The following is a 25,689-nucleotide window of genomic DNA, read 5'->3' as shown; positions in this document are numbered from 1 at the left end:
GTTAATTGTTCCACAAAGCGACGGTAAATAAAATTTACCTTTACCTTTACCTTAGGGGCTATCACCTCCAGCCCTGAACCACATCCACACGACGTACAGGCCAGGATTATTCGCCAGTCTTCGTCTTGAGATTCTCAAGCTCGAAACAAGCTTGAAAAGTGTTATGAATATGGATCACAGACATTCGCATTGTTTTTGCTTGTTTGTTTCACATTTTCACATGGGATTTGTTTTGTTTTTTAAGTCAAAGCGACACAAATATACTAGTAGGCTAGTATGTTTAAAATACTGACAGCCTGCATGATATATATTAACCAATAGCTATTCAGGTGGAGGTGTTTACTACAACATATATAATTTATTGACCAAATTCACATGTTTCATTCCACTTCGTATTTTTTGTTTCTTACAAAAAGCGAAGAAAAAGTTGTAAATGTTTACATTGTCTGGAAAAAATCAAAGATTGACAGAATCCAATAGCCACCTTGCCAAGACACAGGAAGACGCACAGTGATCTTGACAAATCAGATACAAATCAAATACTTTTGATGATCCGTGCAGGAATACAATATACAATACACTGAAATTTGAAATTTTGAAAATGTCTTTAAAATATTGAAAGTACAATGTCAGCATTGTACATACTATAAGGAATCATGGAAATGTGGTCAATAACATTTCGAAGTTTCACTGTATGAACTTTTTCATTATTTGGAAACTATGATATATGACGTACCATGCATATACGTAAAAATCTTACACCAAATTGTGAGTTATCGTATTTTTGTAAAAATGAAATATTTACACCGCTGTTCCCTCATAAATGGTCTTCAATGTTTTTCGAAAAGACCAGGGGTGACTAACTCAAAGGTCCCTTAAGTCCTAAGGTGGTCATAACGTTACCTTTTCTTGCTCGTAGGGATTTTTTTGATTAACTCGATCTTCTCGTAAGATACGAGATACCTTAAGTAATGCTGTATCTTAAGGTAAAAAAATGGTGCCTTATCTATATCGTAAATAGATAGAAAATTGAAGAAATTAAGTTTTGTTTAACTTTCTGATTAATTTTTCATTTATAATCTAGCTTTTCCCATTCCTGTTGTTCTTTTTAAATCGATATAGAGGTAATTTCCTAAAAAAAATCTGTTTTTTTTTTCGTCTGCCTGCAAGGCAACTATCATTTCAAACCATACATTTTCTTAAATACCAACGTGTATAGGAAATTTTCAGTCAATATTATATAAATTGATATTTCGTATTTTAGTTATATAATACTGATACTTTCTTCTGTCTTATATCATATATTTTGCTGTGTGATAAACGCATCTATTTCGGACTCCTACTTACGAGGACATGTTTGAAGAAATATCAGATCTCGACGTTTCAGCCGTTCAATTAAGATGTTCCACATTTTAATGTAATTAGCTAGTTCAGTGATTGATAAAACATTTCTGTTGCATATGCATATCTGACACTCTGGGATACGGTCAAAATAAATGTACTTGTCTAATGCAGATTGTATCAACAAAAGTTTTACCACTATTACAAAACGTGGATGACAGGTTAACATAATTTGATATCCTTTCATGGTCCTTTCATGATTCAGACACGTTAGTAAAGAAATTTTAATAATCTTCAAAAGATTTACCAGATATAATACTGAATCAAGTTTAGCGGTCAAAAAAGTTTACTGTATCAAAATCACATTATAATTATATGTTATCAGATACATTTGCATCATAATCTAAACACTACTAAATGCAAAAAGTGTCTACAATACTACGGAAAAATGATCCGATGAAACTGCTTTTAAATGTAAATAGCGAAATGAGTGCCGTAAGTTAAGTCCTTTTGCCTTTTAAGTTGCTTGGATCTCATTACTTGGTAATATGAACATAAGTTGCTGTGTCATTGCATTTGTAAAACAAAATGAGACAAAAAGCTCTCGATAACTGCGTTCGAATAATATAAACAGACAGAAACCTTAATATTGTAAATGTACTAAGTTCAAATGATTGCAGGGGTAAAACGTCTTATATCATGCAAGTAAAATCAGAAACTAAGTACAGGTAAGATCTTCCGAAAAGCTATGTTCGTGTTGGAGTTGTCAGCTTGCTATAGACATTGTAAAATGTTTAATGCAATAAATTTATTGTTGTTGTTGTTGTTGTTATATCAACTAGAGATGAATGTATATCTACTTTCATTCCAAGAAGAGCATAGGATTAAGTATCCCGTCAAATTCTTCGACTTAAATTACTCAAATGTAGAATTTAAACCTACAACAGCAAAACTCATTCGTTCAGATACCATTGCTTCAAAATTGTACGAGTACTGTATTTTATACGAATAAAGATTTATATATATTTATCATACTAAAAAAAGTGTATTCGTGTAGTACACGTTAAGTCTTACAGCTTTAAATATATCCATAATATCTGTCTCAAATAAGTTATGTCATACTTTGTAGATACCAGTATAAACTTTGATCTTCACTCTTCAGTTTCAAATAAGCTCCAGTATTGTAGTATCAGCCAAGGATGAGGGTCAAAGGTGTTGCCAATAATTATATCAAAACAATATCTTAAGAGATTTTCGTTCGGAACAATAGATACATATATATACATATTGTGTATAATTTTGTCGTGTGATATAATGGTTTAAAGAATCCATTATACCAAATACTTCTTAGGCATTCTTTTCAGATAGCTTTTCGGTCAATAATAAGTCATGTACTTTAAGAATATATTTCGCATTCCTTTTCACACTTACCTTTATGGTCTAGAAATTAGTCATGTGCATTAAATGACAGGTTACATTATATCGCCCAGTTAATGCATTGTCCAGCAATGCATGTTTCAAATTACTATATTGTTTTTGACAACTGTCTAACTGGATAAATGACAGGGTAATTATAAACACCCGGTCTTTTGATCACGCCGCATGACTCAAGTCACGAATCATTTCTTTCATAAGCAGAAGTTTTGAGACAACACTTCAGTATCATTCTGGTACTCAGTTAGGTTAGATGCGTATGTTCGATACTAGCAAAATGAATTAGTTAGATAAAGACCGAGGCAATTAACGTTGAAGTAATTATGTCGAAGAATAGAAGTTCTGTTAATAACTGAGGAAATGTTAGTGAACTATGTTAGAGAATTATGAAGAAAGACATTGTTGTATATATTATCTTAGAACTTAGTAAAATATTAAATAGTAGTTATCATACAGAACAGAGTTGTTGTTGTTGTAGCTAGAATAGTGAACTTTAGACCCTGTTACACCACACGGGTATATTTGGTGCCTTAAAAGAACCAGGATTCGAACGAACCTTCGAAACGTCGCGGACACAACACAAAAGAAGTACTACCAACTACCACGAGGCCACCATGACGAATAAAATGGAATAACAACACTTGCGAATTGGCAGACGACTGGAAATGGAACTGACGACCGATAAACCTCTTAAGACAGCTGTAAGAACCCCCATGAACAAACGAAACGTACGGACAAGATGCAATTTAAGGCTTGGCAAGGAAAGAGAACATCCATGGTGTATGGTTATGGAAAAAGAAATCGATACTCCATCAGGTTAGTGACTGTTCATTTTAACTCGTATACCAACGATGCTATTCGGGAATTCTTTAGATACATTTTTGATTCGAAGAGATGTTCAGCTCTCTTTAACATTTTTTTACAATTTTACAGGCGATCCAAAAGAAACTTTATTCTTAAATTTTACGAATTTTCGTACATTTAAGTCAACAATTAAGATTATTTTACAAGAATATCATATAGAATTTTTTCGAAAATGGTATATTTCATAAGGAAAATGCATTATTGTTGTAAAGATAAATTTCAAACAGATTACTCATTAGAATATAAAATTGACAAGCATGTGTACATACATGTAGTCCAGCTTCGTTTTTTTTGTTATATTAAGTGAGGAATACCCTTAGGGAAGTAAAGTTGTATAATTGCTCTCAATTAGTAAAATGACAAGATAACATTGTATGAATCATAACCCAAATGCTCTGAACTCCATGAGATTTTGAGATGACGTTGGTAACGTCTTTGAGGCGTGTGTAACGCTAAATGTATTATTATAATGTATCGTTGTATGATGTGTCAAGAACCATCATAGAGCATGTGTAATGCTTATACATAGTAGAATGTCGCAAGAAATGCGACCGTTGATGAAACAAGAAGTTTCTTATTTTATGAGTCTTAGGGGAATTATGTCGCTAGAAAAGCGACCATATATTGATATGGAACATGAAGTTTATTTAGTTGAGTTGTAGAGAATAATGTCGCTAGGCATGCGACCCTTGCAATCAGACTTGGAGATTGCTTCTTATGTATGAGTCAGAGTAGTTGCGGTTATGTTTCAATATGAATTAGTAGTACTTGTTAATTAGCTGGAAATTCATTAGTAAAATATTTCATTGCATTACTGCTATTTAAGGCAGAATTCCGTAAAGAAAGAGAATAAAACATGTTTTTATGAGTCTAAGTGTAAGCTTTAAGGACAAATTTGTGCATGATAAATACATATTTTTTCAGCGTAGAGATAACTGTTATTAGAATTATTTTTGAACATTTATGAAGAAACTAACATTTTGCATTTTACAATAAATGTATCCCGAATAGTTATTAGAGGTTTACGGTGTTTTTAACAGTCCTGACTTAAGACGACAACGCTTTGTTTACTAAGATGAAATGAAAACTATAGAAAAATGAAAAACAGGAACCAGATTGGCATACAAAAGACAAATTTATAAACATTCTATTTAGAGATTCTAAGAAGGCATCCTTATGTAAAGTTCTTATATAGACAAACGAAACTTTTGACAATGTTAAATGATTGCTTGTATATTCATTAAACCGAGAGAATGCTGCTGGAGCAACACGTCAAACCTTCTATGAAAACGACCTTCTGAAGCCGGGCTAAGCTATTACTCAACAATGAAGGCTATAATAATGCGTGGCGACATACGAACATATTTCATGACTTTTTGGAGAAAAACTGACAAGCTGATGGGTCACCTCCCTTACCAATCCAACTAAAATCAACTGCAGTGTAGAGATATCAACCATGGAACGGGAATGAATGATGTCACTTTATTGTCTACACGTAAAACAAGTATCGTTCCGATTGTTAAATAAGATTTGAGAACATTGTTTCATTTTTAGCATATACTAAAGTAGTAGATTTTTTTTATTAACTCATTATAATATACAACAGGTTACGGGATATTTCATATTAATATTACTTTTGCGTATTTAATAGTATTTTCTAGAGATTTGTGACCTTATATATTTCTTTATATCAGTAATTAACATTTTACGCAGGTCTAACTAATACACGAAGTATTTCTTAATGATAATATTCCTTTTGACAGGTATATTCATGACAGTTATATTGTGTATAAACAATTATTATTTTCTATTTCAGTTACAATCTTGAAGGCAAAACCCCTGTGGGCAAGGGAGGAAAAACCATTGTTAAGTATTGTGAAAAATATTGTGAAATTGTGTTCCGCTAGTAATGCAGTGTTTTATTTAAATTAAATGGGGTTTTGACTTCAAAACGCAAGAAAAACAATCTAGGACTGAAACAAAAACAAATTGAATATTCTAGGACTGAATCAAAAATCTGTGAAATTGTGAAAATGATATCTACGAATACCATGTGTTTTATCTTATTCATTGATTGCGTATATTATATCATGCATTGATCTTATATATTCTTGATTTTGTGTATTCAATTGTGTTCTATTCTACTTAAGGGCATTAATCTTCAGTATTACGGCTAAAACTTTAAAAATAAAATTACGTATTAATAATCAGCCGGTTTTATGTATTGCCTCATGTTTAATTTGTTGATTGCCTCATGTAAATCTTTGTTTTTGTTTTTATTTTTATTCTCTTATAGATAATTAAAAGAAAAACTCACAAGAAAGGGGCGAGTGTGATATAATGGTTTAAAGAATCCATTATACCAAATACTTCTTAGGCATTCTTTTCAGATAGCTTTTCGGTCAATAATAAGTCATGTACTTTAAGAATATATTTCGCATTCCTTTTCACACTTACCTTTATGGTCTAGAAATTAGTCATGTGCATTAAATGACAGGTTACATTATATCGCCCAGTTAATGCATTGTCCAGCAATGCATGTTTCAAAATTACTATATTGTTTTGACAACTGTCTAACTGGATAAATGACAGGGTAATTATAAACACCCGGTCTTTTGATCACGCCGCATGACTCAAGTCACGAATCATTTCTTTCATAAGCAGAAGTTTTGAGACAACACTTCAGTATCATTCTGGTACTCAGTTAGGTTAGATGCGTATGTTCGATACTAGCAAAATGAATTAGTTAGATAAAGACCGAGGCAATTAACGTTGAAGTAATTATGTCGAAGAATAGAAGTTCTGTTAATAACTGAGGAAATGTTAGTGAACTATGTTAGAGAATTATGAAGAAAGACATTGTTGTATATATTATCTTAGAACTTAGTAAAATATTAAATAGTAGTTATCATACAGAACAGAGTTGTTGTTGTTGTAGCTAGAATAGTGAACTTTAGACCCTGTTACACCACAGTCGCTACTGTATATATTCAATGTATTATTGGTCAGTTACAAACTGTTTTAGTACAATTACATAAGAATCTATTAACTTTTCCTGATCACAAATGTGGCACTTGACTTCTTTTACTAGAAAACACATTAATGTGCCTATATTAAGCCATTAATTTCATACGAATTTCATTCACTGTTGGCTTATAGGCCCACTGGGCCGGTTGTTTTTCGATATGTTTGAAAAAGGCGATAAATAATTATATCAACTATAATTATATCCTTTCCGCGGCCGTAACGTAATAAAACGTATTAGCGTCTGATGGCCCTTTCACGCTTCCGTAGAATCAACAATTATTACACGAAATTCAATTTAATAATATTTCTGAAATGTCGAGGTTGCCGTTTTCAAATACGGAAATATCTGACATCCGATGAATATATATACTGACATTTTTAGACAACAGCAAAAAGGACCTTTTGAACGATTTCACGAAGTTCCAAAAATCTCCATATACCCTTGTTCCGGTACGGAAACCTGTGGGATTTAATAAGTATTTTCTAATTGCTTTAGTTAAACTAAATCAACACAAAAATGAAGGAAATAATTGCAAGTTGTTATATAATTTTTCCTTAAAAAAAAAAGGACAATTACAAATGTGAAAGATTCCCGTTTTTTACATTTACGGTATCGTAAGTCAGGCTCAACATACGAGGTCGATAAGGTATGCTTTGAGTTATTGAAATAACGTTACCTTAGTGTTACCTTAGAGTTAGGGTTAATAACCTCGTAAATTCAGCGATATCGAAGTTAGCCACCCCCACGGGGGAGGAACTGTTACACGAGACTCTGTTGTGGAGGATATCATGTTACAGATTTAGGATGCTTCTGTTACAGTATTCCTGGATAACGATACAGCATTCGGAGGATAATAATAGCTGTCGGTATTCTGTTTACCAAAGATGTGGTAAAGATGTATCTCTTTTTCCAAAAATAAAAATTGTTTTTCTAGATCAGTGATACGCACGTCTGTTGAGACATGGCTTAACCTGCGAAACACAGTATATTAATGTCAATCAAGCGTTTTATGACAAAATTCGAAATTTTGATAGAAAAATATCTAAAAGAAATTAACTAAAATATATTCCAACCGTATTTCATGCAAATTTGCATTGATTAAAACCCTCTTCAGACATGTATGGAAAGCCGTAGTTCACCCCCGGAGTACTATTCATTTTTTCTATACAATCATATATGGCTGTTCTTCTACTTCCCTTACTCATTGCCGGAGAAGGAGTATCCAGACTATATCGTGTTCTTCTCCGCCGATTTTATAAAAGGACGAAGAACAACCAACACCGGTATTGTACATCTTCCCATGATTTTCCGACGAAGCATCTAAACTATGCTGTGTTATCTGTCGCTTTTGTAAGGAAACGAAGAATAACCAACCGCATGTTATACAATTCCCTCGTTTTTTCTCGATACTCCAAACTATGTTGTGTTCTTCTCCGTCGGTTGTTAAATTAAAAATTTAGGAAAGTCGTAATTCACCCCCGGAGTACTATTCAGTTTTTTTCTATACAACCTTATATGGCTGTTCTTCTACTTCTCTTATGGAATTTCTTTCTCGATACTTTGAACTATGCTGTGTTCTTCTCCGTCGGTTTTAAAAATTGAGACGAAGAACAACTTTTAGACGCGATACTTCTCTGTCTCCTTCTCTAGGGAAGTAGAAGAACAGCAAAATAGGGTTATATAGAGAAAACTGACTAGTACTCCGGGGGGTGAACTACGGCTTTCCATAGATTTAGGATGATACTTTTTCATTCTTCATGATTCTGTTGTTAGATGTAAAAACTGCTAAACAACATTTATTCTGTCATTTGCGGCAGTCAGACATGTACTAGAGTGGCGTTGCTGTAACGACGTTTAAAAACACAGGAAAGTCCACCTAACGGGAGAAGATGTCGGTTGAGATGTGTCAAGAATCACATATAATGAACAGTTGATGATACAAGAGTTATGCAGAGCAAATCTCCCATCCCTTTTACAAGCAAATTGACCGATCGTTTGGACAATCTCTAAATACATCTTTTGTTAAATGTTTTTCATAACCTCTAGATAAATCACCAAAGATATCGCGGAGCGAAATCGAAAAATGTTTTAAGTGTGTATTTATTTATATTCACATAGATTAATTACTTTCGTTCAAATCTAAAAAGAGAGTGAGTTACTATGTTTATAAGGTAACTCCTAATTTTTGAACAACCCGAATTTAATGTGCTCGTGCTCGCGTTTACGCAATGCCTACAGTCCTGAGACATGCCTTCTAATGGCGCACAGTCCTGAAAAGCCCTTGACACCGTCATACACACAAAGACAAAGACGCATATATATTTTAGATGAAAATCCTGAAACATTATACATTTTAACTACGAATTGCGTATAAAATCCTCTGTTAAATGATATAGGCTCCTAATTGTGACCAAACAGATCCAATGCTTCAGATTAGCCTATTTGATTGTGCATGATTGCCAAATCTTCATTGCGCAGATGCATATCTGCTTGTAGGCAGCTACGCGCCTGCAAGCAGACTATGATTCGATGGTTGTTCCAAAAGTAAACACGTATACATGTTTAACAAAAAAGAATCTTTTGTTATTTGAAATAAAGTTTTATTGTACATGTGCGAGTTGTCGTGAGAAAAGCCAATTAATTTCTTAAGTTCTCCATTACCGATTCCGAGAGGATATTTTCTTTTAAGCTTATTAGTAACTGAAATCGTTGATAAAGACACGCATTGCCAAGCTCTTCTGAAGCTAGGACACATCGTTTGCTAGCTTAATATATGTAGCATAAACAGGTACTATTTATGACAGAACAGCTTATTAAAGTGCAAACGACGATTCAATGCGAATTGTTGATTATGGTATCATATACATTGGATATAGAACACTAGCTTTCCACTGAAAATGTTTATATATCATTTTATTATATATAGCTGTTGAATCAGATTTAGAATTTCGAAATTAGAAAAAAATGCACTTGGTATAATATATTTGTTACATCTTACAAAAACTCCCGCATAATTCATGATATCTAAGTTTTATTTGCTATCCTGGTATTGTATATTGTCAAAATGTATTCCAAAAAGTATCATCCTAAATCTGTAACGCATCCAGAAGAAGCACCCCACAACTGTAACATTCTATAAAACCACGAAAAATTAGACCCACGTTAATTTTTCTACCTCGTATTATAACTGCATGCCTAAAGAGGGTCTTTATCGATGCAATTGAGCATAAAATATTGTTGAAACATGTTTTAATCAACTTCTTTTAGATAATTTTCTATCAAAATTTCGGATTTTGTCATTAAACGCTTGATAGACATCAGTATACTGTGTTTCGCGTGTTAAACTATGTCTCAACAGACGCACATACCATTGGTCTAGAAAAAGAATTTTTAGTTTTGCGAAAAAGAGATAAATCTTTACTATTTCTTTGGCAAACAAAACACCGACAGCGATTATTATCCTCCGAATGCTGTAACGTTATCCAGGAATACTGTAACAGTAGCATCCTAAATCTATTACATGATATCCTCCACAACAGAGTCTCGTGTAACAGTTCCTCCCCCGTGGGGGTGGCTAACTTCGAGATCGCTTGGTGGTGACAATATTCAGGTCAGGAACGAGACACCCGATCAAGCACGTGCTGAGGGTCCGTTACCCGCACGCTATGTCCAGTCGTTTAACCTAAGAGCCAATAATCCGGTACCAACAAATTATGAAAACGCTAGAAACAAAAAAACTGCAAGTGAAAAAATCAATACAGGATTCTGTCCCTGTTCAAAATAAACTTTATTCGGAAGCAGTGTCCATCTCCAACGAGGACAGAAACAACGTTGGAAGCCATGGTGAAAGCCCCTCAGACCACTTTTCACTAGGTTCCGGGTGCAAGTAGGACAGGCCGGGGGCAGTACCGCCATGTGTCTTTGAGGCGGATACGCCCGTGTGTCAAACTGAACTTAAGTGTCATGAAACTGAAAATGCAACTTGTGCATCTGAAATTTTTCTATGTTCCAAATGCATGGATTTACCTAACTGTTCAACTTTTGTAAGATGTGAACATTACGTAAGTTTAGATTCTTTTCTATGTAACCAATGTATGGATTTGCCTAGTTGTTCTAGTTTTACTAGATGTGATCATTATACGAGTCCTGAAGTGAAAAATATAAACTCGAACACTTACAGTAAAGCATTGCATGAAAAGAATAATGACCAGGTTAAAAGTAGCTGTGTTAATACTAGTAATCAGTCTGCGACAATTAATAGGGAAAGTTGTATCTCATTTACTAACAAAATTGCCTCCCCTGAAACACATTGTTCACCGCATAAAAACGCTACTTTTGAAGTAAATACCTTCAAAGTAGGGAGTCTCAATGTTTGCGGATTAAAAAATAGAAGTAATTATCCGGAATTTCTCGATCTTATTAAGGAGTACGACATTTTCTGCGTGGAAGAAAGCAAACTAGATATTTATGATATTATAAAAATACCCGAGTACACTTTTTTCTCAAAACCAAGAAAGGACAGTTACTATAGGAAATCAGGAGGCATAGGTTTTTTCATTCGAAATACTTATATAAACCAAAGACTGATTGCGAGTACATTTACTTACCTAATCATAGGTTAACGAATAAAGTCCATTTGATTATATTAAAATCCAAAGAATTACTATTACACAACTGCACATTGTAACATTAAAACAAAAACAAACGCACATGTTCTACACAGCTATTTTAGTAGGTCATAAACTTCCAATAATACCTGTATTATAGTATATAAATAGAATATTTATAGTCTATTTCAAAAATTACCCACAGTAAAGTGTATATTTAAACTATTAATCGGTCAAGTCATAATGAGTTTCAACATAGGCTATATAATTGGTGATTACATTTTTACAACATTTCCCCCTCTCCCTCTCTCTGTTCTTATTACATAGTTTCCTTCTGTAAGCATTCAATTTTTTTACTCAGTTACTTTGAGCAATTGATTGTTACTTAATGTGTCTTATTTTCTTTCCCGAAATTGTACCATGCTATATGAACAGAACAGAACAGAACAGAACAGAATTTTATTTCACTTGAACTAAAAGTTCCTCGTGATAAATACATTTACAAGCATATTTGCATGGCATGAAAATACAGATGACATTCAAACAATTATAACGGATTTTGACATTAATCATATACATATATTTATGAATTATTTGTAAGATATTTCAGGATTTGGATGGACGGATTAACATTTAAATAGCATACAAGTACTATACAGTTAATTATATAATATTCAATGTCGCACCTATGCGCCGCAGGTCAATTAATTACGCTACACAAAAAGTAGTTCGGAACTGTTTAACATCAGTTTCAATATTTTTAAAATGTGTACATGCCCTAGATCATCTTATTTTCGAAATTAGAAAATCTGATTACGAACGCGGAATATTCTTTGGAATCGGTTTTTGATAGCGCACAGTTACTGCCCTTTAATCAAATGCGCCATTTGCACCGGAGGGTGTGTATGGAAAAGAGTGTTCACATGTGGTAACCAGTAAACAAGCAAGTCAGAAGAATGACGTCTAAGACATTGTGTGCTATTTTAGTGTCAGAATATACAGATGTTTTGTACCAGTAAGTGTTACTTGCTAGAGGCACAGACACGAGGCACTAAGCTAGGGGTGTGTATCAGGTCTAAGAAACAGGCTGGTAACATTGCCCGATCGGGCTTACGACATAAAAAGTAATATTTCTTGAAAACTAATGAAGTTATTTTTTTCAAACTTGGTCCATTTATTAAGCATAACAAATTATACAAATTAGAAAAAAAATAACTTGGTTGCCTTCAGTTTTGGTAGAATTATTTCCCCTTTTCAGATTTTTATGACGCATTGATCAGGTCGGATATCCGGGCACTTTAGCCTATCGCGTTGCGTAGCAACAAGCCGAGGTGACAGCAAACGCTAAATTGTAATTGAAAAGCGTTTCATGTTTCACTAGTGCTGGTTGTTTTTCTTTGCTTAAAGTTAAATTTTAGGCAATATTAATAAGTCAGTGAATTTATAATGTAGCATGTTGTTCCAGAAATCACTCCTGTGAAAGAAAACTTTTTTTTTTAGGTTTCAGACGTGATATTCATCATTGATCCGTGTAAGCTGCGAGGTCTCATATTTGTGACGGACTGGATGAAAATCATAATTTAAAAAAATTGGAGGTCTTTTAAAAATAAATAAAATAGAGAATCTAGCTCACCTAATTAGGTTAATCCATTTGTTTCACTTTTCTCGTTCTGTTTTGTAGCCTGCCATTAAAATAGTTCTGAAAGCCAGATAGCTTGAACTGTGGTGTCAAAAGTGATTCAGTCACGCCAAATTTAATTAAATCAACACCTCTTACCTAAATTCTGATTCGCGTGAGATTTAATGAGAGGTGTCAAAATTTAAAGCTTAATAGTACATTATGCGTAAATACTGGAGAAGGGATTTTTTTCCCTCGAAGCGTATCAGGATCACAATATAAGATCTTTTTCTGCATTTATAACACAAAGGGATTTTTTATATGTTACACGTGGAGATAAAATGATGTATAATAACTGCATGCTAGCTTCTTTTTACGAAAAGCCAGGACGTATCAATAAATTGATGACTTCTATTTACGAAAATACTGTCTGCTTTGTAATAAATTGTCAATTATTTAAAACTGTGAACGATAATTTGCATCCATATTTTTTTGTTAATTGTTATAGACTGTCACAATTGACTGCTTCCACATACCACAAAATTAAAGCATACATTCCAGTCATAAGTCATAAATCAATATGAAAACCAATCAGTATGTGGTATATTAATGAAAATCAGTTTCGACCAGTTCCTATGACTATCACTAATTAATAGATTGATTTCCTGTTTGTTTTATCCCACTGATGTACCCCTTCGGGGCAATATGGTAATTTCCTGTCTTATCCGTTTGATGTATGCCTTCAGGGTCTTATGATATTTGGAAGATGCACATTATTGTTATTTGCATGTCATTTATTGTCAAAGGGATTAAGAGAGCTACTACATAAAAAAAACCTTAATTAATACACATGCCCGAGCATATAGGCATATAGTTCATTTGAAATTTTAAGATGATGTCTAGGTCAAGTTCGAAACTGGGTCATGTTTGGTCAAAACCTAGGTCAGTAGGCCAGGTCAAAGGAAAAGCTTGTGAACACTCTAGAGGCCACATTTGTGACCCAATCTTTATGAAACCTGGTCAGAATGTTTGTCTTGATGATTTCTAGGTCAAGATCGAACCTGGGTCATGTGGGATCAAAAACTAGGTCACCCGGTAAAATCAAAGGAAAAGCTTGTGAATACTTTAGAGGCCACAGTTGTGAATCAATCTTTTTGAAACTGGGTCAGAATGTTTGTCGTAATGTTTTCTAGGTCAAATTTGAAGGTGGGTCATTAGGGGTCAAAAACTAGGTCACTAAGCCAGATAAAAGGAAAATCTTGTCAACACTCTAGAGACCACAGTTCAAGTTTAAAACTCATTAGAATTAGTCAAAATGTTTGATGATCTCTAGGTCAAGTTCGAATCCGGGTCATTTTGGGTCAAAAACTAGGTCACCCAGTCAAATCAAAAGGGAAAGCTTGTGAACACTCTAGAGGCCACAGTTGTGACTCAATCTTTTTGAAACTGGGTCAGAATGTTTGTCTTAATGATTTCTAGGTCAAATTTGAAACTGGGTTATGTGGGGTCAAAAACTAGGTAACTAGGTCAGATAAAAGGGAAGTCTTGCCAACACTCTAGAGACCACAACTTAAGTTTGAAACTCATTAGAATTAGTCAGAATGTTTGTCTTTATCATCTATAGGTAAAGTTTGAATCTGGGTCATGTGGGGTCAAAAACTAGGTCACCCGGTCAAATCAAAGGGAAAGCTTGTGAACACTCTAGAGGCCACAGTTGTGACCCAATCTATATGAAACTTGGTCAGAATGTTTGTCTTGATGATCTCTAGGCAAAGTTCGAATCTGTGTCATGTTGGGCCAAAAACTAGGTCAGTAGACTAGATCAAAGGAAGGGCTTGTGAACACTCTAGAGGCCAATGTTTGGACTCAATCTTTGTGAAATTTGGTCAGAATGTATGTCTTTATGATCTCTAGGTCAAGTTTGAATTTGGGTAATGTTGGGTCAAAAACTAGGTCAGTAGGGCAGATCAAAGGAAAAGCTTGTTGTGACCCAATATTTATGAAACTTTATCAGAATGTTTGCCTTAATGATTTCTAGGTCAGTTTTGAAACAGGGTCATGCGGGGTCAGAAAGTAGGTCAGTAGGCCAGATCAAAGGAAAAGTTTGTGAACACTCTATAGGCCACATTTGTGACGATCTTTATGAAACTTTGTCAGAATGTTTGTCTTGATGATCTCTAGGTTACGTTTTAATCTGGGTCATTTAGGGTCAAAAACTAGGTCACATAATCAAATCAAAGGCAAGGTTTGTGAACACTCTAAAGGCTTCAGTTGTGACTCAATCTTAATGAAACTTTGTCAGAATGTTTGTCTTGATGATCTCTAGGTTATATTCGAAACTGGTTCATATGGGGTAAAAAACAAGGTCAATAGGCCAGATCAACTCTGGTGAGCGATATATAGGGTTTAGTCGATTTTTGTCGAGCCCGTAAGGGAGCGAAGACATAGTTGTCCAAATGGCTGTTCGGTGTATGTGCGTGTGTGCGTCAGTGCATCCGTCTGGATTTCTTTGTCTGGACCATAAGTTTGTCATTGATTGTGGGATTTTAAAATAACTTGGCTCAATTGTTCACCACCATGAGATGGCATGTCGCGCGCAACAGGTTTAAAGGTCAAATATGGCTATAACTATTATTATTATTATACCAGATTTATATAGCGCCCTTTTCATGATCAATTTCACGTTCAAAGGCGCTTTACATAGTTCAAATGCAGCCACACAGGCATAATTCATCCTCTACTAGTACAGACACAGAGCGATCTGACCAGAGGGACAGAGTGAGACAAAGCCCCCACGACAGAGAGATCAGAAATCAGATACAGGTTGTCTGGCTAACTTAGCCTAGCTCGTTATGAATAGACAGCCTGGTTCTTTAATGTGCCCAGTGTATAGCACTGATACACGCAAGGGTTGTCTGGGTTCCTGACCAGTACACCTCTAGTTGGGTGGGAAACACTGAAAAGCGTTTCTGAAAATTCCCGAGTAGCTGTTGGGGATCGAACCCCCGACCTCAGGATTGGAAGGCCAGTGTGCAAACCACTGAGCTATCCGTCCACCTAATTGACCTTGTCCGGACAATAACTTCATCATTAAATGTGGGATTATAAAATAACCTGGCACATTTGTTTTATTTGGCACATTGAGACAGTTTCGTGTTCAACTCCCAGTCCTTTTGACAGCAGGCGGGTTTGACATGTTGCCCTTGGGCATCTACTTTTAAAAACTGCCACTTATTTGGCAGTCTATGAATCACGGGTCTTGAATTAGATCCTTGTGTGAGGCGTATGTTCTCTGTGACAATATGAGAAAGACATTGTGTCTGAAATCATTTGTCCTCTACCTCTGTTTCATATAGGGAATTGGCAGTTACTTGCAGAGAACAGGTTTGTACTGGTATAGAATCCAGGAACGCTGGTTAGGTTAACTGCCCACTGGTACACAACTGAAATATTGTTGAAAAACAGCATAAAACCCAAAACGATAAAATCAGGCTGTCTAGCGTCCCTAAAATTCCTACTTTTTCCTATTTTTTTTCAATTTGGCTAAAATTCCTATTTTTTTTAAAAAATCAAAGGAAATTCCTAAAAAGGCCCTATTTTTTCACAAAGATTCCTAATTTTTTAACTTTTTTGCAATGATCAAAAAGAGAAAATGTTTTAAATGTTGTTTAAAAGTTCTTCTAATTCAGAAAAAAACAATTTAGCACAGTTCAAAAAAGTGGAAAGCTATGAGACGTCTTTTCTGTAAATAAAGCACTATTTCTGAGTTACTTTTATGTAAATCACATAAAGGTAAGCACATTACATGGTCTTTAAAGTCCATATTTTGATTTGAAAATTCCTAAATTTAGCCCTAAAATTTCCTTAAAATTGTACCAAATTCCTAATGTTTGCCCTATTTTTTTGTACAAATTGCCCTAAAATTAGCCCTAATTTTTTGTCGGGGTATGCTAGACAGCCTGTAAAATAAACAAATCTTTTGCAGTGCAGTGTGTGAAGTAACAGTAAAACAGAATAGCTACAGACTATGAAGTTGAGAAATGCAGATACAGCTCTAAATTGTTCAACATGGTGTATGTGGGAAACATAGTAGACAGGAACCATAGAAATCATATGACAAGTAAGAAGCTCATTTACATTTAGATCCATTTTCCTGTAATCTAGCTGCACTCTAGAGTTATAGAAAAGCTTAATACAGTTCTTCTAAAAATAAAACAAATTTTACAATGGAAGGGAGGTAACTCAATTAAGAAAAAAGAACACTAAAAGGCTATATACCAATAAAAGAAATTGTTCTTTGTTTCAAATAAAATTCAGCTACTTTAGGTCAATTTTGATATAGTTTTTAGATATTCACTGTCTTAGACCTGTTTTCCAGGAGATATCCATACATTTGCTTCAAGGAAATGAAAAGAAAAATGGGTACTGAATAGTATGCAGTGAAATGCAAGTCAGCTGAAGTCAGGTACCCTCATATTGTAGCATTTCAGAAAGCAGTCTACAGAATAAACACCCTACTTTTGTTTTAAAGTAAACAACATGAAAACAGGCGTATATAAACATAAAATGTGCCTTATTTTATGAAAAATACATTCCACAAGTGAAGTAATGCCCATTTGGCCTCCCTGTTTATGCTCAACTGTGCGAAAAATGGAAAAAATAGGATCTATTTATTAGCGGCTCTTTTCAACCAAATTACTGTTATATAAACAAAATGCCCATGCTTGATTTTATTGTGGTATATGTGCATGTAATGTGTCTAACAGAATGCACTTCATATTTCTTTTTGTAGTGTGAAGTAACAGTAAAGCAGAGTGGCTAGAAACCATTAACTTCAGAACTGAAGAGGTACAGGTCTTTCTTCTATATGGTAAATGATTGAACCATGGTGGAATTTTGGATATATAAGGTAGATCATTGGTACATTTACCGCCTCGGTAGCCTAGTGGTAGAGCGTCCGCTTCGAGTGCGGGAGGTCGTGGGTTCGCTCCCCGGCCACGTCATACCAAAGACGTGAAAAATGGTACTAGTAGCTTCCTTGCTTGGCGCTCAGCATTAAAGAGGGTAGTGCTAGGACTGGTCAGCCCGGTGTCAGTATAATGTGACTGGGTGGGGTATCATGTCACATGTCTATGGCGTGATATTCCAGTGGGGCAGCACTATAAAGTTGGGCATTGTGCTCACTGCTTCAAGTAGACACCGTCGTTTATATGACTGAAAAATTGTTGAAAAAAGAGGTTAAACCCGAACACACACACTCATTGGTACATTTATCATGTAACCATAACACGGGTGTTCTCTGTGACAATATGAGAAAGACATTGTGTCTGAAATCATTTGTCCTCTACCTCTGTGTCATATAGGGAATTGGCAGTTACTTGCCGAGAACAGGTTTGAACTGGTACAGAATCCAGGAACACTGGTTAGTTTAACTGCCCACCGGTACACAACTGGAATATTGTTGAAAAACATCATTAAACCCAAAACAATTAAGCAAACAAATCTTTTGCAGTGCAATGTGTGAAGTAACAGTAAAACAGAATAGCTACAAATGCAGATACAGCTCTAAATTGTTCAACATGGTGGGAAACAAGTAGACAGGAACCATAGAAATCATATGACAAGTAAAAAGCTCATTTACATTTAGATCCATTTTCCTCTAATCTAGCTGCACTCTAGAGTTATAGAAAAGCTTAATACAGTTCTTCTAAAAATAAAACAAATTTTACAATGGAAGGGAGGTAACTTAATTAAGAAAAAAGAACACTAAAGGGCTATATACCAATAAAAGAAATTGTTCTTTGTTTCAAATAAAATTCAGCTACTTTAGGTCAATTTTGATATAGTTTTTAGATATTCACTGTCTTAGACCTGTTTTCCAGGAGATATCCATACATTTGCTTCAAGGAAATGAAAAGAAAAATGGGTGCTGAATAGTATGCAGTGAAATGCAAGTCAGCTGAAGTCAGGTACCCTCATATTGTAGCATTTCAGAAAGCAGTCTACAGAATAAACACCCTATATACTTTTGTTTTAAAGTAAACAACATGAAAACAGGCATATATAAACATAAAATGTGCCTTATTTTATGAAAAATACATTCCACAAGTGAAGTAATGCCCATTTGGCCTCCCTGTTTATGCTCAACTGTGCGAAAAATGGAAAAAATAGGATCTATTTATTAGCGGCTCTTTTCAACCAAATTACTGTTATATAACCAAAATGCCCATGCTTGATTTTATTGTGGTATATGTGCATGTAATGTGTCTAACAGAATGCACTTTATATTTCTTTTTGTAGTGTGAAGTAACAGTAAAGCAGAGTGGCTAGAAACCATTAACTTCAGAACTGAAGAGGTACAGGTCTTTCTTCTATATGGTAAATGATTGAACCATGGTGGAATTTTGGATATATAAGGTAGATCATTGGTACATTTACCGCCTCGGTAGCCTAGTGGTAGAGCGTCCGCTTCGAGTGCGGGAGGTTGTGGGTTCGATCCCCGGCCGCATCATACCAAAGACGTGAAAAATGGTACTAGTAGCTTCCTCGCTTGGCGCTCAGCATTAAAGAGGGTAGTGCTAGGACTGGTCAGCCCGGTGTCAGTATAATGTGACTGGGTGGGGTATCATGTCGCATGTCTACAGCGTGATATTCCAGTGGGGCAGCACTATAAAGTTGGGCATTGTGCTCACTGCTTCAAGTAGACACCATCGTATATAAGACTGAAAAATTGTTGGAAAAGACATTAAACCCGAACACACACACTCATTGGTACATTTATCATGTAACCATAACACGGGTGTTCTCTGTGACAATATGAGAAAGACATTGTGTCTGAAATCATTTGTCCTCTACCGTCTGTGTCATATAGGGAATTGGCAGTTACTTGCCGAGAACAGGTTTGTACTGGTACAGAATCCAGGAACACTGGTTAGTTTAACTGTCCACCGGTACACAACTGGAATATTGTTGAAAAACATCATTAAACCCAAAACAATAAAGCAAACAAATCTTTTGCAGTGCAATGTGTGAAGTAACAGTAAAACAGAATAGCTACAAATGCAGATACAGCTCTAAATTGTTCAACATGGTGGGAAACAAGTAGACAGGAACCATAGAAATCATATGACAAGTAAGAAGCTCATTTACATTTAGGTCCATTTTCCTCTAATCTAGCTGCACTCTAGAGTTATAGAAAAGCTTAATACAGTTCTTCTAAAAATAAAACAAATTTTACAATGGAAGGGAGGTAACTCAATTAAAAAAAAGAACACTAAAGGGCTATATACCAATAAAAGAAATTGTTCTTTGTTTCAAATAAAATTCAGCTACTTTAGGTCAATTTTGATATAGTTTTTAGATATTCACTGTCTTAGACCTGTTTTCCACGAGATATCCATACATTTGCTTCAAGGAAATGAAAAGAAAAATGGGTGCTGAATAGTATGCAGTGAAATGCAAGTCAGCTGAAGTCAGGTACCCTCATATTGTAGCATTTCAGAAAGCAGTCTACAGAATAAACACCCTATATACTTTTGTTTTAAAGTAAACAACATGAAAACAGGCATATATAAACATAAAATGTGCCTTATTTTATGAAAAATACATTCCACAAGTGAAGTAATGCCCATTTGGCCTCCCTGTTTATGCTCAACTGTGCGAAAAATGGAAAAAATAGGATCTATTTATTAGCGGCTCTTTTCAACCAAATTACTGTTATATAACCAAAATGCCCATGCTTGATTTTATTGTGGTATATGTGCATGTAATGTGTCTAAAAGAATGCACTTTATATTTCTTTTTGTAGTGTGAAGTAACAGTAAAGCAGAGTGGCTAGAAACCATTAACTTCAGAACTGAAGAGGTACAGGTCTTTCTTCTATATGGTAAATGATTGAACCATGGTGGAATTTTGGATATATAAGGTAGATCATTGGTACATTTACCGCCTTGGTAGCCTAGTGGTAGAGCGTCCGCTTCGAGTGCGGGAGGTCGTGGGTTCGCTCCCCGGCCGCGTCATACCAAAGACGTGAAAAATGGCACTAGTAGCTTCCTCGCTTTGCGCTCAGCCTCAAGAGGATAGTACCAGGACTTGTCAGCCCGGTGTCCGTATAATGCAACTGGGTGGGGTATCATGTCACGTGTCTACGGCGTGATATTCCAGTGGGGCAGCACTATAAAGTTGGGCATTGTGCTCACTGCTTCAAGTAGACACCGTCGTTTATATGACTGAAAAATTGTTGAAAAAAGAGGTTAAACCAAAAAACACACACTCATTGGTACATTTATCATGTAACCATAACACGGGTGTTCTCTGTGACAATATGAGAAAGACATTGTGTCTGAAATCATTTGTCCTCTACCTCTGTGTCATATAGGGAATTGGCAGTTACTTGCCGAGAACAGGTTTGTACTGGTACAGAATCCAGGAACACTGGTTAGGTTAACTGCCCACCGGTACACAACTGAAATATTGTTGAAAAACAGCATTAAACCCAAAACAATAAAGCAAACAAATCTTTTGCAGTGCAATGTGTGAAGTAACAGTAAAACAGAATAGCTACAAATGCAGATACAGCTCTAAATTGTTCAACATGGTGGGAAACAAGTAGACAGGAACCATAGAAATCATATGACAAATAAGAAGCTCATTTACATTTAGATCCATTTTCCTCTAATCTAGCTGCACTCTAGAGTTATAGAAAAGCTTAATACAGTTCTTCTAAAAATAAAACAAATTTTACAATGGAAGGGAGGTAACTCAATTAAGAAAAAAGAACACTAAAAGGCTATATACTAATAAAAGAAATTGTTCTTTGTTTCAAATAAAATTCAGCTACTTTAGGTCAATTTTGATATAGTTTTTAGATATTCACTGTCTTAGACCTGTTTTCCACGAGATATCCATACATTTGCTTCAAGGAAATGAAAAGAAAAATGGGTGTTGAATAGCATGCAGTTAAATACAAGTCAGCTGAAGTCAGGTACCCTTATATTGTAGCACTTCAGAAAGTAGTCAACAGAATAAACATCCTACTTTTGTTTTCAAGTAAACAACATGAAAACAGGCATATATAAACATGAAAATTAATGTGCCTTATTTTATGAAAAATACATTCCACAAATTAAATAATGCCCATTTGGCCTCCCTGGTTTATGTTTAATTGTGCAAAAAATGGAAAAATTAGGATCTGTTTACTAGTGGCTTTTTCAACCAAATTACTGCTATATAACCAAAATGCCCATGCTTGATTTTATTGTGGTATATGTGCATGTAATATGTCTAAAGGTATGCACTTTATATTTCTTTTTGTAGTGTGAAGTAACAGTAAGGCAGAATTCTAGAGACCATTAACTTCAGAACTGAAGCGATACAGGTCTTTCTTCTATATGGTAAATGATGTAACTAGGTAGAATTTTGGATATATAAGGTAGATCATTGATATATGTTATCATGTAACCATAAGAGGTTTGAATTTACTGGCAAGTAGCATGTGTCAACAGAATTAGACCAAGCACACTAACTTTTGCAGCCTGTCTTGATATTACACATAGTTTGTTTTCTGAGACTCCTTTCCACATACTACAAATTCGTGTTCTCTGATGCAAGAAGACTGTTAAATTCTACTTGAGTGATTTTACCATTGTTATATAAACCTTATATTATTAAAGGTACCTTTGAAATTCAAGTATAAAATATCAGATATAATGCTTATTATAATTTTACACACGTTTGCCGATGGAATGTCTGGCTGAATGTGCACCTTTAGAACTTAGATCGATTTACAAAATGTTTTTAAGAAATTCCACTTGTTTTGTAGGTGTCAAGTTACAGAAAAGCAGGATAGCTGCGAACCATGAACTTCAGAAATGAAGAGATGCATGTCATTATTCAGCATGGTGTATATGGAAACATTGTGGATGGCAGAAATGAAATGATTTAGTTAGTAAACACACCATAAATTTGTATTTAGAATTATTTTCCTGTACTTCCAGCTGCTTTTCTAAAGCTACAGGAAGATTTTTTTTTTTACTTTACAGTTCAAGGGAGGTAACTCAATAAAAAAACAACACACAAATGCCCTTGCTTAATTTTATTTTGGTAAATTACAGGGTTTGTTTTTACAAAAATGTTCACTAAAACAGTTCATCATGCTGGACAAAATTGATTCTGCCTTTGCGACCAGTGTAGATCATGATCAGCCTACATTATCTGTACGTCTGATCAAGATCTACACTGTTCGCAGTTCAGTCAGTATCTTATTTTGTAAGCACCCCTTTTAACAGATAAAGGTACAGTCCAAATTGAAATACGGACAAGTGCATTATAGAAATATAGCAGGGTAAAAATTAAAGTATGTCCGTAAACATTATTCTTTTTTTTCTTCTGGTTAACAGATTTGCAATACATGCATTGATTTTGAAATTACATAGGTATGTGTAATAATATGGTAATTAATTTCAAGGAAAATCAAAGTGACATCAATTTTTAAGGCCAATTATTTTGGGTATATTTTCATGTTTGGTCTAAACTTTTTACTTATAGGCATGGATTCACTTCCAAATAACATTGCATGAAATTTCATAATAGGAAACTCTGACCCTAGTTAGCTCATCTGATTTTTTGGAAAAAAAATTGAGTTGTCATCATTTGATCAGTGTTGGTGTTGCCTGGTTAAGTTTTGTGTTTAGGTCAGCTTTTCTCCTAAACTATTAAAGCTATTGCTTTAAAACTTGCAAGACTTGCTCACCATCAATAGCTGACTCTGTACATCAAGAAACATAACTCCATCCTGCTTTTTGCAAGAACTAAAGATAAGATAAGATATTCGGTATGGTACTGAAAATGAGGGAACCACGGTGGAATTTTGGATTTCATGGCAGTCATGGAAATATCTAATAAGTAACCAGATAATTTGTATTAAGAATAATTTACCATTAACAAACTGCATTTAGAGTTACAGAAGAGCTGAACAGATACATTAGTTTAAAAAAAGCAGCAAAGAATGTCTAATCTTTTATAAAACAGATTTTACAATTGAAGGGAGCTAACTCAGTTAAAAAAAAACAACACTAAAATGCCCTTGCTCTCATAGAAATTGTCACTTTCAGAATCTTATCAGTTTTATAGTTTTGGATTGAGTAAGAACTACAGTGGTATTTTTAGCTCACCTGAGCACAAAGTGCTTATGGTGAGCTATTGTGATCAGGCTGTGTCTGTTGTCCGTTGTGCGTGCATGCGTCCGTCGGTCGTCAACATTTGTGTTTAAACGACATCTGTTCCAGAACAAATGAATGGATTTTGATGAAACTTTGCAGTAATGTTCCTTGGGTGGTCCTCTACCAAAATTGTTCAAAAGGTTCTGCTTGGTTGCACATAGGGTCTGCCAGAGCTAAAAATAGAAAAAACTTCAAACAACATCTCCTCCTAAACCGATGGTCCAATTTTTAAATAGTTTCACACAAATGGTCCTTATGTCACCCTCTACCAAGATTGTACAAATTATACCGATTTGTCAAAAAACATGGCTGCTGGAGGGTGTGGTCACTTTTCCCTATATGTATATAGTGGAAACTTTAAAAATCTTCTTGTGTGAAACTTCTTGCCCTATTTTAGAATAATTTTACACCAATGGTCCTTGTGTGACGCTCTACCAAGATTGTTCAAATTATTTTGATTTGTCAAAAAACATGGCCACCAGAGGGCGTGGTCACTTTTCCCTGTATGTATATAGCAGAAACTTCAAAAATCTTGTTTGAAACTGCAAGTCCAATTTTAAAGTAATTTTACACAAATGGTTCTTGTGTGACCCTCTACCAAGATTGTTCAAATTATTTCGATTCATCAAAAAACATGGCTGCCAGGGGGCATGGTCACTTTTCTTCTCTGAATCAATAATAGCTAGAGCCTTGATATTTGGTGTGTGATATCAGATTTGTAATGTCTACCATAATTGTTCAAATTATTGCCCTAGGTTCAAAAGTGTGTGTGATATGTATATAATATACCACACCATATATTTTTACAGGTATATAGGACAGTGATGTGTGTACCAGTCTGTCGGGCTATTACATGTTTATCCAGTCGATAAATTTGAAATGGATGCTTAGATTCTCAAATAACTTGGCATACTTTTTTTCACAGTTACAAAGACAGATTGCAAAAGATTTTAAGTAATTTTTAGCTCACCTGAGCAGGAAGTGCTCAAAGGTGAGCTTTTGTGATCGCCATGTGTCCGTCGTCCGTCCGTCGTCCTTTGTCAACAATTTGACTGTTAACACTCTAGAGGTCACAATTTTGGCCCAAACTTAATGAAACTTGGTCAGAATGTTATCCTCAATAAAATCTTGGACGAGTTTGATATCGGGTCATCTAGGGTAAAAAACTTGGTCACCAGGTCAAATCAAAGGAAAAGCTTGTTAACATTTTAGGGGTCACAATTTTGGCCCAATCTTAACGAAACTTGGTCAGAATGTTTCCCTCAATAAAATCTTGGACAAGTTCGATATTAGGTCATCTGGGATTAAAAACTAGGTCACTAGGTCAAATCAAAGGAAAAGCTTGTTAACACTCTAGAGGTCACATTTTTGGCCCAGTCTTAATGAAACTTGGTCAGAATGTTACCCTCAATAAACTCTTGAACAAATTCGATATTGGGTCATCTGGGGTCAAAAACCAGGTCACCAGGTCAAATCAAAGGAAAAGCTTGTAAACACTCTAGAGGTCAACATTTGGGCCCAACCTTATCAGTACCCATTTTTCTTTTCATTTCCTTGAAGCAAATGTATGGATATCTC

At 34.9% G+C, this 25,689-nt stretch overlaps 1 long non-coding RNA gene across 7 annotated transcripts; it reads left to right on the top strand.

The window, feature by feature from the left end:
* The first annotated feature begins 12,075 nt into the window (after nt 1-12,075).
* LOC123547629 (uncharacterized) lies at nt 12,076-25,599 on the top strand. Of its 7 annotated transcripts, none has more exons than XR_008372511.1 (12): nt 12,076-12,289; nt 16,878-17,012; nt 17,271-17,357; nt 17,685-17,740; nt 18,405-18,516; nt 18,775-18,861; nt 19,193-19,248; nt 19,913-20,024; nt 20,700-20,755; nt 21,419-21,875; nt 22,208-22,284; nt 22,713-25,599. It is a non-coding gene; the product is annotated as an uncharacterized LOC123547629 (long non-coding RNA). The 7 variants fall into 7 exon arrangements; XR_008372510.1 differs by having other exon boundaries at nt 22,208-22,322; XR_008372512.1 differs by having other exon boundaries at nt 20,700-20,816; nt 22,208-22,322.
* Nucleotides 25,600-25,689: the final 90 nt, after the last annotated feature.

The sequence above is a fragment of the Mercenaria mercenaria genome, chromosome 9, assembly GCF_021730395.1.
Source record: "Mercenaria mercenaria strain notata chromosome 9, MADL_Memer_1, whole genome shotgun sequence".
NCBI classification, from domain to species: Eukaryota; Metazoa; Mollusca; class Bivalvia; order Venerida; family Veneridae; genus Mercenaria; species Mercenaria mercenaria.
This window is presented reverse-complemented; position numbering and strand designations above follow the sequence as displayed.